General features: G+C 42.4%; 1 protein-coding gene across 4 annotated transcripts in view; it reads left to right on the top strand.

The window, feature by feature from the left end:
• The window catches only part of pparg (peroxisome proliferator-activated receptor gamma), a 147230-nt gene that overhangs the window by 114074 nt on the left and 19641 nt on the right, over positions 1-13515 (top strand). Inside the window, exon 8 of one of the 4 annotated variants that reach the window (XR_010459913.1) lies at positions 4404-4642. The exons of the other annotated variants lie outside the window; for them this stretch is intronic. The gene's annotated coding sequence lies outside the window, so the exon portion shown is untranslated. The remainder of the gene's footprint in view (positions 1-4403; positions 4643-13515) is intronic. 4 annotated transcript variants of the gene reach the window in all.

The following is a 13515-nucleotide window of genomic DNA, read 5'->3' as shown; positions in this document are numbered from 1 at the left end:
ATCGATGGCGGTTATGATATCGTTTAGTACCTTGAGCGTGGCTGAGGTGCACCCGAGACCGGCTCGGAAACCAGATTGCACAGCGGAGAAGGTACGGTGGGATTCGAGATGGTCAGTGACCTGTTTGTTGACTTGGCTTTCGAAGACCTTAGATAGGCAGGGCAGGATGGATATAGGTCTGTAACAGTTTGGGTCCAGGGTGTCTCCCCCTTTGAAGAGGGGGATGACTGCGGCAGCTTTCCAATCCTTGGGTATCTCAGACGATATGAAAGAGAGGTTGAACAGGCTGGTAATAGGGGTTGCGACAATGGCGGCGTATAGTTTCAGAAATAGAGGGTCCAGATTGTCAAGCCCAGCTGATTTTGTACGGGTCCAGAATTTGCAGCTCTTTCAGAACATCAGCTATCTGGATTTGGGTAAAGGAGAACCTGGAGAGGCTTGGGCGAGTAGCTGCGGGGGGGGGGGCGGAGCTGTTGGCCGAGGTTGGAGTAGCCAGGCGGAAGGCATGGCCAGCCGTTGAGAAATGCTTGTTGAAGTTTTCGATAATCATGGGTTTATTGGTGGTGACCGTGTTACCTAGCCTCAGCGCAGTGGGCAGCTGGGAGGAGGTGCTCTTGTTCTCCATGGACTTCAGTGTCCCAGAACTTTTTGGAGTTGGAGCTACAGGATGCAAACTTCTGCCTGAAGAAACTGGCCTTAGCTTTCCTGACTGACTGCGTGTATTGGTTCCTGACTTCCCTGAACAGTTGCATATCGCGGGGACTATTCGATGCTATTGCAGTCCGCCACAGGATGTTTTTGTGCTGGTCGAGGGCAGTCAGGTCTGGAGTGAACCAAGGGCTATATCTGTTCTTAGTTCTGCATTTTTTGAACGGAGCATGCTTATCTAAAATGGCGAGGAAGTTACTTTTAAAGAATGACCAGGCATCCTCAACTGATGGGATGAGGTCAATGTCCTTCCAGGATACCCGGGCCAGGTCTATTAGAAAGGCCTGCTCACAGAAGTGTTTTAGGGAGTGTTTGACAGTGATGAGGGGTGGTCATTTGACTGCGTCTCCGTAGCGGATACAGGCAATGAGGCAGTGATCGCTGAGATCCTGGTTGAAGACAGCGGAGGTGTATTTGGAGGGCCAGTTGGTCAGGATGACATCTATGAGGGTGCCCTTGTTTACAGATTTAGGGTTGTACCTGGTGGGTTCCTTGATGATTTGTGTGAGATTGAGGGCATCTAGCTTAGATTGTAGGACTGCCGGGGTGTTAAGCATATCCCAGTTTAGGTCACCTAACAGAACAAACTCTGAAGCTAGATGGGGGGGCGATCAATTCACAAATGGTGTCCAGGGCACAGCTGGGAGCTGAGGGGGGTCGGTAGCAGGCGGCAACAGTGAGAGACTTATTTCTGGAGACAGTCATTTTTAAAATTAGTAGTTCGAACTGTTTGGCTATGGACCTGGAAAGTATGACATTACTTTGCAGGCTATCTCTGCAGTAGACTGCAACTCCTCCCCCTTTGGCGGTTCTATCTTGACGGAAAATGTTATAGTTGGGTATGGAAATCTCAGAATTTTTGGTGGCCTTCCTGAGCCAGGATTCAGACACGGCAAGGACATCAGGGTTAGCAGAGTGTGCAAAAGCAGTGAGTAAAACAAACTTAGGGAGGAGGCTTCTGATGTTGACATGCATGAAACCAAGGCTTTTTCTATCACAGAAGTCAACAAAGGGTGCCTGGGGACATGCAGGGCCTGGGTTTACCTCCACATCACCCGCGGAACAGAGGAGGAGTAGTATGAGGGTGCGGCTAAAGGCTATCAAAACTGGTTGCCTAGAGTGTTGGGGACAGAGAGTAAAAGGAGCAGATTTCTGGGCATGGTAGAATATATTCAGGGCATAATGCGCAGACAGGGGTATGGTGGGGTGCGGGTACAGCGGAGGTAAGCCCAGGCACTGGGTGTTGATGAGAGAGGTTGTATCTCTGGACATGCTGGTTGTAATGGGTGAGGTCACCGCACTATGCATATATGATGAACAGTGAGTAGCAGAAGTGTAAAAAGAGGGGTTGGCGGGAGGCGGGACACAATACCCTCACCTTCTGGGGGCCTGTCAGGAAGTCCAGGATCCAGTTGCAGAGGGATGTGTTTAGTCCCAGGATCAATAGCTTGGTGATGAGCTTTGAGGGTACTATGGTGTTGAACGCTGAGCTGTAGTCAATGAACAGCATTCTCACATAGGTGTTCCTTTTGTCCAGGTGGGAAAGGGCAGTGTGGAGTGCAATAGAGATTGCATCATCTGTGGATCTGTTTGGGCGGTATGCAAATTGAAGTGGGTCTACTGTTTCTGGGAAAATGGTGTTGATGTGAGCCATTACCAGCCTTTGAAAGCACTTCATGGCTATGGATGTGAGTGCTACGGGTCTGTAGTCATTTAGGCAGGTTGCCTTTGTGTTCTTGGGCACAGGGACTATGGTGGTCTGCTTGAAACATGTTGCTATTACAGACTCATTCAGGGACATGTTGAAAAAATCAGTGAAGACACCTGCCAGTTGGTCAGCACATGCCTGGAGCACACGTCCTGGTAATCAGTCTGGCCCCGCAGTCGTCCGGAACAGCTGATGCTCTCATGCATGCCTCAGTGTGCTCTCATGCATGTCTCAGTGGGCAGTTCGCGGCTGTGCTTCCCTTTGTAGTTTGTAATAGTTTTTGCACGCTTTGAGGATAACGGTGCCACCGACGTGGCCCGGCTACCAAGGACTGTAGCCTCTCCTTATACGTGAGTGAGTAAAACATTTAAACTTGTTAACTTCTTATGGTATAGGGGACGGTTGCGTCCCACTTGGGCAAAAGCCCAGGGAAAATGCAGTGCGGATTAAAAAAAAAAAATTATATAAAAATCTAACTTTCAAAAGCATAAGAGCTATTATCTGATGATAGCGCAACAGTAAACAAAGAGGGTAGCATATTTCAACCCTGCAGGCGCACACAAAACGCAGAAATAAAATATAAAACATGCCTTACCTTTGAGCTTCTTTTGTTGGCACTCCAATATGTCCCATAAACATCACAATTGGTCCTTTTGTTCGATTAATTCCGTCCATATATATCCACAATGTCCATTTATTTGGCACGTTTGATCCAGAAAAAAACAGCTTCCAAAATGCGCAACGTCACTACAAAATATTTCAAAAGTTGCCTATAAACTTTGCCAAAATATTTCAAACTACTTTTATAACACAACTTTAGGTATTTTAAACGTTAATAATCGATCAAATTGAAGACTGGTCTATCTGTTTTCAATAGAGGACGAGAGGAAACAAACAAGTTCAAGTCTAACGCAAATCTCAACAGTGTTACCCATTTCCTAGATGGCCGGACTTCTTCATTGCACAAAGGAATAACCTCAACCATATTCCAAAGACTGGTGACATCCAGTGGAAGCGGTAGGAACTGAAAAGAAGTTCCTAAGAAATATAATTTGCCAATGAGAACTCTAATGAACAGACCGACAAAAAAGTCTGGTTAGTCCTCTGGGTTTTGCCTGCTACATAAATTCTGTTATACTCACAGACATGATTCTAACAGATTTAGAAACTTCAGAGTGTTTCCCATCCAAATCTACTAATACTATGCATATCTTATATTCTTGGCATGAGTAGCAGGAAGTTGAAATTGGGCACGCTATTTATCCAAAAGTGAAAATGCTGCCCCCTATACCTTAAGTTAACCCTCGCAAGGCTGCTGGCCCAGACAGCATCCCTAGCCGCGTCCTCAGAGCATGCGCAGACCAGCTGGCTGGTGTGTTTACGGGCATATTCAATCTCTCCCCATCCCAGTCTGCTGTCCCCACTTGCTTCAAGATGGCCACCATTGTTCCTGTACCCAAGAAGGCAAATGTAACTGAACTTAATAGCCCCAATAGATCCACAGGCGACGCAATCACCGTTACTCTGCACACTGCCCTATCCCATCTGGACCAGAGGAATACCTATGTAAGAATGCTGTTTATTGACGATAGCTCAGCATTCAACACCATGGTACCCTATGGTGTTAAATGCAGACGACACAACAGTAGTAGGCTTGATTACCAACGATGAGGAGACAGCCTACAGGGAGGAGGTGAGGGCTCTGGGAGTGTGGCGTCAGGTAAATAACCTCACACTCAATGTCAACAAAAAACTAGATGATTGTGGATTTCAGGAAACAGCAGAGGGTGCACTCCCCTATCTACATTGACAAGACTGCAGTTTAGAAGGTGGAAAGCTTCAAAATCCTTGGCATACACATCACTGACAAATTGAAATGGACCACCCACACATCCAGTGTGGTGAAGAAGGCGCAACAGAGCCTCTTCAACCTCAGGAGGCTAAAGATATTTGACTTGTCACTTAAAACCTTCACAAATTTTTACAGATGCACAATTGAAAGCATCCTGTCGGGCTGTATTACCGCCTGGTACGGCAACAGCACCACCCGCAACCGTAAGGCTCTCCAGAGGGTAGTGAGGTCTGCACAACGCATTACCGGGGGCAAACTACCCGCCCTACAGGACACCTACAGCACACGATGTCCCAGGAAGGCCAAAGAGATCATCAAGGACATCAACCACCCGAGCCACTCCCTGTTCACACCACTACCATCCAGAAGGCGAGGTCAGTACAGGTGCATCGTAGCTGTGACCGAGAGACTGAAAAACAGTTTCTATCTCAAGGCCATCAGACTAGCCGGCTACCACCCGGCTACTGAACCCTGCACCTTAGAGGCTGCTGCCATATATACATAGACATGGAATCACTGGTCACTTTAATAATGTTTACATACTGCTTTACTCATCTCATATGTAAATACTGTATTCTATTCTACTGTATTCTAGTCAATGCCACTCCGACATTGCTCATCCTAATATGTATATATTTCTTAATTCCATTACTTTACTTTTAGATGTGTGTATTGTATGTGAATTGTTATATCAAATCAAACCAAATTTATTTATATAGCCCTCCGTACATCAGCTGATATCTCAAAGTGCTGTACAGAAACCCGGCCTAATACCCCAAACCGTAAGCAATGCAGGTGTTGAAGCACGTTGGCTAGGAAAAACTCCCTAGAAAGGCCAAAACCTAGGAAGAAACCTAGAGAGGAACCAGGTTATGAGGGGTGGCCAGTCCTCTTCCGGCTGTGCCGGGTGGAGATTATAACAGAACATGGCCAAGATGTTCAAATGTTCATAAATGACCAGCATGGTCGAATAATAATAAGGCAGAACAGTTGAAACTGGAGCAGCAGCATGGCCAGGTGAACTGGGGACAGCAAGGAGTCATCATGCCAGGTAGTCCTGAGGCATGGTCCTAGGGCTCAGGTCCTCCAAGAGAGAGAAAGAAAGAGAGAAAGAGATAATTAAATTCACACAGGACACCGGATAAGACAGGAGAAGTACTCCAGATATAACAAACTGACCCTAGCCCCCCGACACATAAACTACTGCAGCATAAATACTGGAGGCTGAGACAGGAGGGGTCAGGAGACACTGTAGCCCCATCCGATGATACCCCCGGACAGGGCCAAACAGAAAGGATATAACCCCACCCACTTTGCCAAAGCACAGCCCCCACACCACTAGAGGGATATCTTCAACCACCAACTTACCATCCTGAGACAAGGCCGAGTATAGCCCACAAAGATCTCCGCCACGGCACAACCCAAGGGGGGGGGGGCGCCAACCCAAACAGGAAGATCACATCAGTGACTCAACCCACTCAAGTGACGCACCCCTCCTAGGGACGGCATGAAAGAGCCCCAGTAAGCCAGTGACTCAGCCCCTGTAATAGGGTTAGAGGCAGAGAATCCCAGTGGAAAGAGGGGAACCGGCCAGACAGAGACAGCAAGGGCGGTTCGTTGCTCCAGAGCCTTTCCGTTCACCTTCACGCTCCTGGGCCAGACTACACTCAATCATATGACCCACTGAAGAGATGAGTCTTCAGTAAAGACTTAAAGGTTGAGACCGAGTTTGCGTCTCTGACATGGGTAGGCAGACCGTTCCATAAAAATGGAGCTCTACAGGAGAAAGCCCTGCCTCCAGCTGTTTGCATAGAAATTCTAGGGACAATTAGGAGGCCTGCGTCTTGTGACCGTAGCGTACGTGTAGGTATGTACGGCAGGACCAAATCAGAGAGATAGGTAGGAGCAAGCCCATGTAATGCTTTGTAGGTTAGCAGTAAAACCTTGAAATCAGCCCTTGCCTTGACAGGAAGCCAGTGTAGGGAGGCTAGCACTTGAGTTATATGATCAAATCTTTTGGTTCTAGTCAGGATTCTAGCAGCTGTGTTTAACACTAACTGAAGTCTATTTAGTGCTTTATCCGGGTAGCCGGAAAGTAGAGCATTGCAGTAGTCTAACCTAGAAGTGACAAAAGCATGGATTAATTTTTCTGCATCATTTTTGGACAGAAAGTTTCTGGTTTTTGCAATGTTACGTGGATGGAAAAAAGCTGTCCTTGAAACAGTCTTGATATGTTTGTCAAAAGAGAGATCAGGGTCCAGAGTAACGCAGAGGTCCTTCACAGTTTTATTTGAGACGACTGTACAACCATTAAGATTAATTGTCAGATTCAGCAGAAGATCTCTTTGTTTCTTGGGACCTAGGACAAGCATCTCTGTTTTTTCCGAGTTTAAAAGTAGAACGTTTGAAGCCATCCACTTCCTTATTGTCTGAAACACAGGCTTCTAGCGAGGGAAATTTTGGGGCTTCACCATGTTTCATTGAAATGTACAGCTGTGTGTCATCCGCATAGCAGTGAAAGTTAACATTATGTTTTTGAATGACATCCCCAAGAGGTAAAATATATAGCGAAAACAATAGTGGTCCTAAAACGGAACCTTGAGGAACAGCGACATTTACAGTTGATTTGTCAACCATTCACAGAGACAAACTGATATCTTTCCGACAGATAAGATCTAAACCAGGCCAGAACTTGTCCGTGTAGACCAATTTGGGTTTCCAATCTCTCCAAAATAATGTGGTGATTGATGGTATCAAAAGCAGCACTAAGGTCTAGGAGCACAAAGACAGATGCAGAGCCTCGGTCTGATGTCATTAAAAGGTCATTTACCACCTTCACAAGTGCAGTCTCAGTGCTATGATGGGGTCTAAATCCAGACTGAAGCATTTCGTATACATTGTTTGTCTTCAGGAAGGCAGTGAGTTGCAGCGCAACAGCCTTTTCTAAAATTTTTGAGAGGAATGGAAGATTCGATATAGGCCGATAGTTTTTTATATTTTCTGGGTCAAGGTTTGGCTTTTTCAAGAGAGGCTTTATTACTGCCACTTTTAGTGAGTTTGGTACACATCCGGTGGATAAATCAAATCAAATCAAATTTCATTTGTCACATACACATGGTTAGCAGATGTTAATGCGAGTGTAGCGAAATGCTTGTGCTTCTAGGTCCGACAATGCAGTAATAACCAACAAGTAATCTAACTAACAATTCCAAAACTACTGTCTTATACACAGTGTAAGGGGGTAAAGAATATGTACATAAGGATATATGAATGAGTGATGGTACAGGGCAGCATAGGCAAGATACAGTAGATGGTATCGAGTACAGTATATACATATGAGATGAGTATGTAAACAAAGTGGCATAGTTAAAGTGGCTAGTGATACATGTATTACATAAGGATGCAGTCGATGATATAGAGTACAGTATATACGTATGCATATGAGATGAATAATGTAGGGTAAGTAACATTATATAAGGTAGCATTGTTTAAAGTGGCTAGTGATATATTTACATCAATTCCCATTATTAAAGTGGCTGGAGTTGAGTCAGTGTCAGTGTGTTGGCAGCAGCCACTCAATGTTAGTGGTGGCTGTTTAACAGTCTGATGGCCTTGAGATAGAAGCTGTTTTTCAGTCTCTCGGTCCCAGCTTTGATGCACCTGTACTGACCTCGCCTTCTGGATGATAGCGGGGTGAACAGGCAGTGGTTCGGGTGGTTGATGTCCTTGATGATCTTTATGGCCTTCCTGTAACATCGGGTGGTGTAGGTGTCCTGGAGGGCAGGTAGTTTGCCCCCGGTGATGCGTTGTGCAGACCTCACTACCCTCTGGAGAGCCTTACGGTTGAGGGCGGAGCAGTTGCCGTACCAGGCGGTGATACAGCCCGCCAGGATGCTCTCGATTGTGCATCTGTAGAAGTTTGTGAGTGCTTTTGATGACAAGCCGAATTTCTTCAGCCTCCTGAGGTTGAAGAGGCGCTGCTGCGCCTTCTTCACGATGCTGTCTGTGTGAGTGGACCAATTCAGTTTGTCTGTGATGTGTATGCCGAGGAACTTAAAACTTGCTACCCTCTCCACTACTGTTCCATCGATGTGGATAGGGGGGTGTTCCCTCTGCTGTTTCCTGAAGTCCACAATCATCTCCTTAGTTTTGTTGACGTTGAGTGTGAGGTTATTTTCCTGACACCACACTCCGAGGGCCCTCACCTCCTCCCTGTAGGCCGCCTCGTCGTTGTTGGTAATCAAGCCTACCACTGTTGTGTCGTCCGCAAACTTGATGATTGAGTTGGAGGCGTGCGTGGCCACGCAGTCGTGGGTGAACAGGGAGTACAGGAGAGGGCTCAGAACGCACCCTTGTGGGGCCCCAGTGTTGAGTATCAGCGGGGAGGAGATGTTGTTGCCATTTATTATGTTAAACTACTGCAGTGTTGGAGCAAGGAACACAAGCATTTCGCTACACACGCAATAACATCTGTTAAATATGTGTATGTGACCAATAGAATATGATTTGATATTAGGTTTATGTTAGGGTTAAATTAAGTTATTTTAGGGTTATATTAGGGTTAGGGTTAGTGTTAACCCTTATTAGAGGAACAGGAGGGTTATATTAGGCTTGAATTATGGTTAGGGTTATATTAGGGTTAGGGTTATATTAGGGTTTTGTTAGGGTTATGTTAGGGTTTTGTTAGGGTTATATTAGGGTTAGGGTTATATCAGGGTTATGTTAGGGTTATGTTAGGGTTATATTAGGGTTAGGGTTATATTAGGGTTAGGGTTCAATTAGGGTTATATTAGGGTTAGGGTTATATTTGTCTTGAATTATGGTTAGGGTTCTATTAGAGTTAGGGTTATATTAGGGTTAGGGTTATGTAAGGGTTATATTAGGGTTAGGGTTACATTAGGGTTATGTTAGGGTTATATTTGTCTTGTATTATGGTTAGGTTATATTAGGGTTAGGGTTAAATTAGGGTTAGGGTTATGTTAGGGTTATATTTGTCTTGTATTATGGTTAGGGTTATATTAGGGTTAGGGTTAGGGTTATATTAGGATTAGGGTTAGGGTTATGTTAGGGTTAGGGTTATATTTGTCTTGTATTATGGTTAGGGTTATGTTAGGGTTATATTTGTCTTGTATTACGGTTAGGGTTATATTATGGTTAGGGTTATATTTGTCTTGTATTATGGTTAGGGTTATATTAGGGTTAGGGTTATATTTGTCTTGTATTATGGTTAGGGTTATATTAGGGTTAGGGTTATATTTGTCTTGTATTAAGGTTAGGGTTATACTATGGTTAGGGTTATATTTGTCTTGTATTATGGTTAGGGTTATGTTAGGGTTATATTTGTCTTGTATTATGTTTAGGGTTATATTAGGGTTAGGGTTGGGTTATATTAGGGTTAGGGTTATATTAGGGTTAGGGTTATATTAGGGTTATGTTAGGGTTAGGGTTATGTTAGGGATATATTAGGGTTAGGGTTATGTTTGTCTTGTATTATGGTTAGGGTTATGTTAGGGTTATATTAGGGTTAGGGTTATGTTAGGGTTATATTTGTCTTGTATTATGGTTAGGGTTATGTTAGGGTTATATTAGGGTTAGGGTTATGTTAGGGTTAGGGTTATATTTGTCTTCTATTATGGTTAGGGTTATATTATGGTTAGGGTTATATTTGTCTTGTATTATGGTTAGGGTTATATTAGGGTTAGGGTTATATTTGTCTTGTATTATGGTTAGGGTTATATTAGGGTTAGGGTTATATTTGTCTTGTATTATGGTTAGGGTTATACTATGGTTAGGGTTATATTTGTCTTGTATTATGGTTAGGGTTAGGGTTATATTAGGGTTAGGGTTATGTTAGGCTTATATTAGGGTTATATTAGGGTTAGGGTTATGTTAGGGTTAGGGTTATATTTGTCTTGTATTATGGTTAGGGTTATATTAGGGTTAGGGTTATATTAGGGTTATATTAGGGTTAGGGTTATATTGGGGTTAGGGTTATATTAGGGCTAGGGTTATTTGTCTTGTATTATGGTTAGGCTTATGTTAGGGTTAGGTTTATATTTGTCTTGTATTATGGTTAGGGTTATATTAGGGTTAGGGTTATATTAGGGTTAGGGTTATGTTAGGGTTATGTTAGGGTTAGGGTTATATTACGGTTAGGGTTATATTTGTCTTGTATTATGGTTAGGGTTATATTAGGGTTATGTTAGGGTTATATTAGGGTTAGGGTTATGTTAGGGCTAGGGTTATTTGTCTTGTATTATGGTTAGGGTTATGTTAGGGTTAGGGTTATATTTGTCTTGTATTATGGTTAGGGTTATATTAGAGTTAGGGTTATGTTAGGGTTAGGGTTATGTTAGGGTTATATTAGGGTTAGGGTTATATTTGTCTTGTATTATGGTTAGGGTTATATTAGGGTTATGTTAGGGTTATATTAGGGTTAGGGTTATTTTAGGGATAGGGTTATATTCGTCTTGTATTATGGTTAGGGTTATATTAGGGTTAGGGTTATATTAGGGTTAGGGTTATGTTAGGGTTAGGGTTATATTTGTCTTGTATTATGGTTAGGGTTATATTAGGGTTATGTTAGGGTTATATTAGGGTTAGGGTTATGTTAGGGCTAGGGTTATTTGTCTTGTATTATGGTTAGGGTTATATTAGAGTTAGGGTTATGTTAGGGTTAGGGTTATGTTAGGGTTATATTAGGGTTAGGGTTATATTTGTCTTGTATTATGGTTAGGGTTATATTAGGGTTATGTTAGGGTTATATTAGGGTTAGGGTTATGTTAGGGTTAGGGTTATATTTGTCTTGTATTACGGTTAGGGTTATATTATGGTTAGGGTTATATTCGTCTTGTATTATGGTTAGGGTTATATTAGGGATAGGGTTATATTCGTCTTGTATTATGGTTAGGGTTATATTAGGGTTAGGGTTATATTTGTCTTGTATTATGGTTAGGGTTATACTATGGTTAGGGTTATATTTTGTCTTGTATTATGGTTAGGGTTATATTATGGTTAGGGTTATATTAGGGTTAGGGTTATATTAGGGTTTTGTTAGGGTTATATTAGGGTTAGGGTTATGTTAGGGCTATGTTAGGGTTTTGTTAGGGTTAGGGTTATGTTAGGGTTAGGGTTATTTTAGAGGGTTCGGGTTGGGGTTATATTAGGGTTATATTAGGGGTAGGATTATATCAGGATTATGTTAGGGTTATATTACAGTTAGGATTATGTTAGGGTTATATTAGGGTTATATTAGGGTTAGGGTTATATTAGGGTTATATTAGGGTTAGGGTTATATTAGGGTTAGGGTTCAATTAGGGTTATATTAGGGTTAGGGTTATATTTGTCTTGTATTATGGTTAGGGTTATGTTAGGGTTATATTAGGGTTAGGGTTATATTAGGGTTAGGGTTATATTAGGGTTAGGGTTATGTAAGGGTTATATTAGGGTTAGGGTTATATTGGGGTTAGGGTTACATTAGGGTTATGTTAGGGTTAGGGTTATATTTGTCTTGTATTATGGTTAGGTTATATTAGGGTTAGGGTTAAATTAGGGTTAGGGTTATGTTAGGGTTAGGGTTATGTTAGGGTTATATTTGTCTTGTATTATGGTTAGGGTTATATTAGGGTTAGGGTTATATTAGGGTTAGGGTTATGTTAGGGTTAGGGTTATATTTGTCTTGTATTATGGTTAGGGTTATATTAGGGTTATATTTGTCTTGTATTATGGTTAGGGTTATATTAGGGTTATATTAGGGTTAGGGTTATATTTGTCTTGTATTACGGTTAGGGTTATATTATGGTTAGGGTTATATTTGTATTGTATTATGGTTAGGGTTATATTAGGGTTAGGGTTATATTTGTCTTGTATTATGGTTAGGGTTATATTTGTCTTGTATTATGGTTAGGGTTATACTATGGTTAGGGTTATATTTGTCTTGTATTATGGTTAGGGTTATATTAGGGTTAGGGTTATGTTATATTTGTCTTGTATTATGTGTAGGGTTATATTAGGGTTAAGGTTGGGTTATATTAGGGTTAGGGTTATATTAGGGTTAGGGTTATGTTAGGGTTAGGGTTATATTTGTCTTCTATTATGGTTAGGGTTATATTATGGTTAGGGTTATATTCGTCTTGTATTATGGTTAGGGTTATATTAGGGTTAGGGTTATATTTGTCTTTGTATTATGGTTAGGGTTATATTAGGGTTAGGGTTATATTTGTCTTGTATTATGGTTAGGGTTATACTATGGTTAGGGTTATATTTGTCTTGTATTATGGTTAGGGTTAGGGTTATATTAGGGTTAGGGTTATGTTCATTCAAGGCTTCTGGTTGGGGAAGGTCTTTATTAGTTCATGGGTGGTGACGTTGTTGATGCAGATGTTAATGTAATCCAGAATGGAAGAAGCATATGTTTCATATGGGATATATATATATATACAGTGTTGTGTACTTTAACCATTTGTACATTGTTACAAGGGAAAATAAATAAGCATTAAGATGTGTTGTATTTACAATGGTGTTTGTTCTTCACTGGTTGCCCTTTTCTTGTGGCAACAGGTCATAAATATTGCTGCTGTGATGGCACACTGTGGAATTTCACCCAGTAGATATGGGAGTTTATCAAAATTGGATTTGTTTTCGAATTCTTTGTGGATCTGTGTAATCTGAGGGAAATATGCGTCTCCAATATGGTCATACATTGGGCAGGAGGTTAGGAAGTGCAGCTCAGTTTCCACCTCATTTTGTGGGCAGTGAGCACATAGCCTGTCTTCTCTTGAGAGCCATGTCTGCCTACGGCGGCCTTTCTCAATAGCAAGGCTATGCTCACTGAGTCTGTACATAGTCAAAGCTTTCCTTAAGTTTGGATCAGTCACAGTGTTCAGGTTTTCTGCCACTGTGTACTCTCTATTTAAGGCCAAATAGCATTCTAGTTTGCTCTGTTTTTCTGTTAATTCTTTCCAATGTGTCAGTGTCATCTATCTATATCGCTCTCTCTATCTCTGAGGGGGAATGTGCATTTTTGTGCCCTCTTCACTACTGTCTTGGTGTGCTTGGACCATGATAGTTCCTTAGTGAAGGAACTTGACGCTCTCGACACGATCCACTAGAGCCCTGTCAATGTAAATGGGGGTGTGTTCGGCCCTCCTTTTCCTGTAGTCCACGATCAACTCCTTTGTCTTACTCACGTTGAGGAAGAGGTTGTTGTCCTGGCACCACACTGCCAGGTCTCTGACCTCCTCCCTAT

This window comes from Oncorhynchus nerka, linkage group LG2, assembly GCF_034236695.1.
Source record: "Oncorhynchus nerka isolate Pitt River linkage group LG2, Oner_Uvic_2.0, whole genome shotgun sequence".
NCBI lineage: Eukaryota > Metazoa > Chordata > Actinopteri > Salmoniformes > Salmonidae > Oncorhynchus > Oncorhynchus nerka.
The sequence above is the reverse complement of the archived record's forward strand: the minus strand, read 5'-3'. Positions and strand labels throughout refer to the sequence as shown.